Genomic DNA, 7,664 nt, shown 5'->3' with positions numbered 1-7,664 from the left:
CTTGATTTCATTGATTTGAATATGTCAAAGGTTAATTTCAATGAAATCATTTCAAACACATATAAACATGAAGAAAATATGTGTGTATATAGCTATATCTATTTGTTTCATGTTTATGTGGCTAAACTTGAAAGCAAATAAAACGAAAACGATGTGTGTGTGTGTGTATAATACTGAGCTTGAAATATTTGCGCACAAGTATAAACTCGTAAAAACTAAAACACTATACCCAAGCTACTGATCTCTCATTGAAGCTCGATCTTGGTTGTGAATAAAGTTTGATCTTAAATCTTTGACTTGAATGTATTGGCTTTATTCCGGTATTCCTTCCATCCTCCTTTGAATGTGATCGTGAATGCGCAATTCCAACCATATTTAGAATACCTAACAATCAAATGTAAACACTCGACAAACATTGTTAGGAATTGTTTGTTAATCATCAAAACTAGATTAGATAGTAGGCTCATAAACATGAGACCTAACAATCTCTCCCTTTTTTATGATGACAAAATTCTACATAAAGAGTATATAAATATCCATGTTCCAACCAACCTCCAACGAAGGATCTTTGTGTAGAATACCTAACAATCAAATGTAAACTCTCGACAAACATTGTTAAGAATTGTTTGTTAATCATCTAAACTAGATTAGATAGTAAGCTCATAAACATGAGACCTAACAATCTCTCTCTTTTTGATGATGACCAACAATCTACACAAAGATTATATAAATATGCATGATACCAAATGAATATACAAATTATAATCCTCATGCATAAAAACAATAGAATGATATACTCACAATTAACTTGTTTCTCCCCTTTTGTTAATATCAAAATGGGGAAAACAACAAGAGAGAAAGTGAGCGTTAAGCCCCCCTACAAATAAACATGGGAGAGTATAAAACAAATATAGGGAAAAAGCTCCCCCTATCAAAATACCACATTGAATGTATGAAATGAAACACTAAGGTAAACATATGTGAGCAAGCATAGATAAAAGCGTGCTAAACAAAACTCATATTTAAAGAGACCAAGTGAACACATAAAGATATATCATTATGAAAAAGGTGTTACTAGAGTCTTAAACACAAATATATCAATAAGATATATATCAAAAACAAAAATATTCAAAAAAAATCAAAGATCAAATGTTTAATCAATAAATCCCAAAAAAAACCATAAATCATTAAACATAACAATAAATCCCAAAAAATTCATAAATCATTAAACATAAATCATGATAAAAAATATCTCAATAAAAACAATATGTATAATTTTATGAAATCAAATTAAAGGAAAAATATGAGAACCATGAAAAATATTTTCAAATGAAAACAAATCATGAGAACCATGAAAATCATGATAATCATGAAATTCCAAATAAAAATCAAATCAATCAAATGAAATCATAAATCAATCAAATAAAACAACATATGTAATTACAAATCATGATCAAAAGAAACTATGAATCATAATCTAAACCTTAATAATAGTAAAACATGTTTGATCTACAAATCATCATTTTTGATGAACAAGTGATTCAAGCAAATAGTAATATCAAAACATTTATATGTTTTATCCACAAAGATCAAAAAGAGTATGCTTAGGATAAAATAAATGAAAATAAATATTTGTCATATCCAATAAGAAAAACAAGAGAGGCAACCATATCAAGCTCTTGGAGCTTGTTTCAACGCATATAAAATTTTCTTGCACCCGGTAAACATGATTTGGAAATAAATTACCAATAGATCCGGGGGATTGCTCAAACACAAACCTCTCATAAAAAATAAAGCCAATAAAAATAAAAACAAAAGTATTGATCTAAAAAATTGTTTTTAATTTCAAAAATTTCAACACACATTTTCCAAAACTAAGAAATGAAAAATAAAAATACTCAAAATATTGATTTAAAAATCAAAAAGATTTTGTCACCCAAATATTTTTGGTGTCGAAAGATTTAGGGACATGATCCCTATCATTTAAGCTCAATGTCCTTGGGTTATAATCTCATTTGGGCGCATTGAGTGCACTAGTTCGGTCATAACAATAATTACTCAAATGACCCTTCCGATTATAATAAGTGCAATGGAACGAACGCATTTGTTTATGATGACCATATGAGTGTGCACGGGAAACATTTACAAATAAAAATGGTCTTCTAATAATTATTTTGTAAATATGAAACATTTTGAAACAATGTTGGTCTTTTTGAAATATTTTACGATTTAGAAACTTTTTGCGAATCAAAACAAAACTTTGCTAAATGACCAACTCTACCACAAAAATTATATTTATACACATGAGCATGTTTATGATGAACCTTGTGTTCATGTGTATGTGTATGATGTGATGAAGCTTGATGGGATGCACAAGTATGATTAGTCATGATGGGTTTTTGTGCATTATAACAAAATTTTGAAAGATGGTCTTTAAGGCCGCAAATAGAATATTTATAAACTTTATTATACATGTGTACATAGTGTGTTGGTTTCTTAGAAGAATTTACATGGGACTTTGCTTACAAGTCCACAAACTTTTTTTTATTTGCAATGCATGTTTTAAATATTGAATCTAAAGATGATATGCAATTCTTAACATGATTCAACTCATTTATTTGTACAAATGCATTGTTATTAGAAGTAGAACATATATGATCCTTTTGAAAAGAATCAATTTTATTTTTAATTGTTTCTACTTCTTTTATGACATTATTTTTCTCATGAGTTATACGAGCAATATTTGAGATTAAAGAATCTTGATCCAATTTCAATTTTTCATTGTTTTCTTTTAGAATCACATTCTCTTTAGCAATAATATCAAACTTAAAAACTAATAACTCATGATCGTATTTTAAATTTACATGCTTGCTTTTTAAATCTATAAAACTACATTGCAACTTCTTATAGTCATGCATTAATTTTTCATATCTACGAGCGAGTTCATCAATAGATAATTCATCATTGGTATCGGACTCGCATACCTCACTAGGGCTATCGCCTAGTGGCCGTGTACATGATGATGCTCCACTTAAACTTGAAGTGGAATCCACTAAGGCTTGTCGGATCTTCTCTAAGTTTTCTTAATGTGCTTCTATAAATTTCTATAATTTATAAGCACTATCAAAATGAGCAAGCTTGTTAGAAATAGAAGAGTCAAATGCATTATGCAAAAATTCTAACAAAAGCTTATTTATTGTAAACATCCTTTTATCATTTTCACTCAACTTAGATTTCTTCAAAGTAGGTACAATATAAGCATAATCAATTATTTCCCACAAATCAAAATGTCTAGATCTAACAAAAAGTTTAAATCTAACATACCATTATGCATAGGGGAAATTATCAATTCTTGGAGCAATATCAATTGCATAACCTAAACTAGGTGCACCATTCATATCCATAATAAATATATGCAAGCAAAATGAAAATAATCTCAAAACTAGATTAGAAATATAGCAAAGTGAGGATCTTTAACTCTAGGCAGTTAAACCTTAAATCAAAGATCACTAAGCTCTGATACCAAATAAAATTACCCTAGAGGGGGATGAATAATGTATATGCTAATCTAATCCGATATTAATGCTGAAATAAAAACTAATTAATAATTATATCCTAGAAAGTATGATATTTAACAAAATATGAGCAAGGATATGTAATTAAAACAAGGGTGATATAAACATGAGACAATGACGATATAGAAAACAATAAACAATGAGCATAAATGATACGTCAAGGCAAACTCAAACACATAATATGATCACGGAGTTCGGTCACCCTCGACCTACGTCTCTGCTCCTCCCTCACGAGGAGAACACCACTATCACAACCGATTTTTAACAATCACCGAAAACATTCACAATCGGTTTTTAACACTTACTGACAAACATTTACAATATACACAATACAATCACACACTACACCCTCTAAGTGTTGACCTAGCCTGTGTCGCCTTTCTCAAGTGCTCGGATTTACAACATCTCTCTAGGCTTTACTACCGATACCACTCCTCTTAGAATCGACCCCGTCTCTCACCATACAATTCTCTCGGTGCACTTGTGTATTACAAAGTGAACTCTCAACAACTAAGTACAAATAAAATGATTTGTTCTCCAATACAATTTGAGAATGAAATTAAGCTCACTCAATCACACTCACAATCCAAATGAATTATATGTAAAAATACTCAAGATCAAATATGGGTGTGTGTGAAACAATATGAACAATAATGAAAACTGAACTCAATATAAGATCTAGCTTAATAAAATTGATAATCAACAAATAAATATATAAAGCTAGAATTGAGTTTAGAGAAAACTTCTTTGAAATAATAAGAGTGAAAGAGAGATGGATTTGAAGCTCAAATACGAATGAATCAATCTTCTCCTCTTCTGAAAGTTTCTTCAAAAAAACAAACTTTGAAAACACTTATAAACTCTTAAACAAACATAAACCCTTTTTAAACTTGTTTTGAAATTTTCTTCATTAGTTCACAAGTTAAAGGGTATGGGGTATATATAGGATCAAGAAACAAAGGCCCAAAAACCAAGAAAATATTACAAAACAATAAAATCTAAAAAACTAGCTGTTATGCCAACGGCTACCTGTTCGATCGACCGGATGACACTGGTCGGTCGACCGAAGGGTGTGCATCGGTCGACCGAACCCAAATTTTCGATCGACTAAAACACTCTGAGAAAAATTAGCTAAAACATGTGTTCTGGTCAGTCGATCGTAAGACCTTGTGCTGTCGACCGAAAACAGATATATGGATTTCCAGATTTTTTAAATGCAAATTTTGGAGTTTGAAACATCATTAAAAATATCAAATAAATTACAAAATTTGTAAAACTTGGGGAAATGTTTATAAACATGAAAATGAACATGTTACAAAAAGAATTTTTTCAAATTGCTTTTCCATTTGTGAAAACTCTTTATTTTGTAAAATAGTCCAAAACATGAAGTTCCAACAACACATGATCTTGACACAATGTTTTCAAACAACTTTGAAAGTTCTCTTAAGTGGATTAATAAACTTTATAAAAAATGTAAAATAGTATAATCAAGTCTTTAATCCATAGATACATTATTTTACAAACTTACAAAAGTATGAAAACGAAAAACTTGATTTCATTGATTTGAATATGTCAAAGCTTAATTTTAATGAAATCATTTCAAACACGTATAAGCATGAAGCAAATATGTGTGTATAAAGATATATCCATTTGTTTCATGTTTATATGGCTAAACTTGAAAGCAAATAAAACGAAAATGATATGTGTGTGTGTGTGTATAATATTGAGCTTGAAATATTTGCGCACAAGTATAAACTCCTAAAAACTAAAACTCTATACCCAAGCTACTGATCTCTCATTGAAGCTCGATCTTGGTTGCGGATGAACCTTGAACTTGAATCTTTGACTTGAATGTATTGGCTTCATTCTGGTATTCCTTCCAATCTCCTTTGAATGTGATCGTGAATGCACAATTCCAACCAACCTCCAACAGAGGATCTTTGTGTAGAATACCTAACAATCAAATGTAAATACTCGACAAACATTGTTAGAAATTGTTTGTTAATCATCAAGACTAGATTAGATAGTAGGCTCATAAACATGAGACCTAACAGAGAGAACTCAAGATCTCCTCCATTCATATTTTCCAGTGATTAGCTCTTCAATCTCCCATGGCTTCCAAACTAGTTGATCGTTGAGTTCTTTTGGAGAAGATTCACTCTAAAGTGACTTTACCACAGATGAAGACAATGTCTAAAAGGTTTGACATTCCTGAGGCATACGATCTGTATGCTCTGACGAGGTCATAGGCTATATTTGATAATGAGCCAAAGCGGAATCCGCTCTATGTGAGGCATATAGAATGTGGTTTGAGATTGCCTCTGCACCCTTTCCTCAAGCAAGTGTTTGAGTCGCTAGGTGTCACCGACGTAGATGAAACCGAACTCCATTGCAGTCTTAGTGGGGTTTGTAGTGATCTGCCATTGGTTGGGGATTAGGCCTTCCTTGAAAGTCTTCGGTCGTTTGGTGGGCGTGAAGGTGACTCAAAAAGAGTCTCATTTCCATTTTTAGATGGCGGGGAAGTTCAAGCTTATCACCAACCTTCCTGATTCTCATAAGGATTGGAAGGAGAAATTTGTTTGGGTCGTGGGGGATGACCTAGAGTTGGATTGCTCTAACTAGCCTGAGATAAGGAGGAATGCACTCTCGGGGGGGTGTGCTACCTAGCACTGAGAGGGTTGAGATTGACATGGTCAAGGCATATTCTGGCTCTCATCGGTTCGAGGACCTACTCAACAAATCAGTCATGCAGGTCACTGGGGTGTCGAATGAGCCTTACACCAACAAATATTATGATAGAGCCTCATCTCTAATCACAGGGTCAACAGAGGTGGCGCCGATACTTACCATTCCTATGGCTGATCCTTAGGAGGGGTCGTTGGCTAGGCCTGTGAAGTGTTGTCATCAAGACATTCCTCTAATGGAGGCTAAGGAGGTCGAGGAGGAGGCTGCTCCCACCCTTGTCCAAAGACGGCGGAGGAGGTACATGGAATAGGTACCTTAAGGGGAAGATGAGGAACAAGAGGTACAGGTGGCGACAGAGCCAACTAAGGTAGATGTCGTCCGCTTGGACAAATCGTCTTCGGCAGAACGGGCCAGCCAACTAAGGTAGATGTCGTCCGCTTGGACAAATCGTCTTCGGCAGAACGGGCCGAGGCTTCTCAAGAAGGGAGAGCCGAGACGAGAACTGCTAAAGAGGGAGAGTCGTCTGGTCACCACCACAAGTCAATTCGTCTAGGGAAGGAGCCGGTCAAGGAGGAAATAGTGCCTCCTCCTAGGTTAGAATATCCATACCCTCACAGTGTGGTAGACGTCAGAGGGGAAGAGTAGGATAAGATGAGGAGGTACCTCATTGGGATCACTTTGATCGGTGCTTGACATGGAGAGGAGCCAGAACCAGAGTTTCATTTCGAGGCTGAATACCATCTTGATGTACGAAAGACCGTCCTCGGGTCTCGACGGATCCAATCAAGGGCAATCGACCAATTTAGCATCCCCTAGGATGAGAAGTATCTTTAGGGGGTTCATGATATTGGTCTCCATCATTCCCTTCATAGCTATTTCATTCGAGTGGCTCTATTAGAGTAGGAGCTATATGGTCAGATGGAGCAGACATGGATCCTATATCAGAAGCTCCTTGGGGAAGTTGTTTCTCTAAGGACCGATCAAGAGGCTGGCTTGGAACGAGCTACGGAAATGTCGGCCCCAAAGGTTCTTGAGGTTGACAGAATCAAGTAGCAGGTGGAGGAGAGTGAGAAAAGGGGCGAAAAGATGGAAGAGGTTCTTCAAGTGAGGGATCGTGCTGAGGCGCTAGCCAAATCGGAGAAAGAGGTAGCGGCATATGTGAGGCATCGGCTGAGCGAGAAGCATGCAATGGTTGTCAAGCTTCAAGAAGAAGTCACCCATCTCAAGTCTGAGTCCTACCACTAGGAGATCATAGATGAATATGGCCAAAGTTTAACTGGGAAGGCTGAAGTAGCGATAGCTTGCAAAGCTGGGTATGATTATCTGTCAGCGCAGATTCCGGTTGAGATGAAGAGCTCGCTCGATCGCTTCCACTACCCTCTTCTTGTTTTCAGCTGATTGGAC

The sequence above is a fragment of the Asparagus officinalis genome, chromosome 8, assembly GCF_001876935.1.
Source record: "Asparagus officinalis chromosome 8, Aspof.V1, whole genome shotgun sequence".
Classification (NCBI taxonomy): Eukaryota; Viridiplantae; Streptophyta; class Magnoliopsida; order Asparagales; family Asparagaceae; genus Asparagus; species Asparagus officinalis.
Note: the sequence above shows the minus strand (reverse complement) of the source record.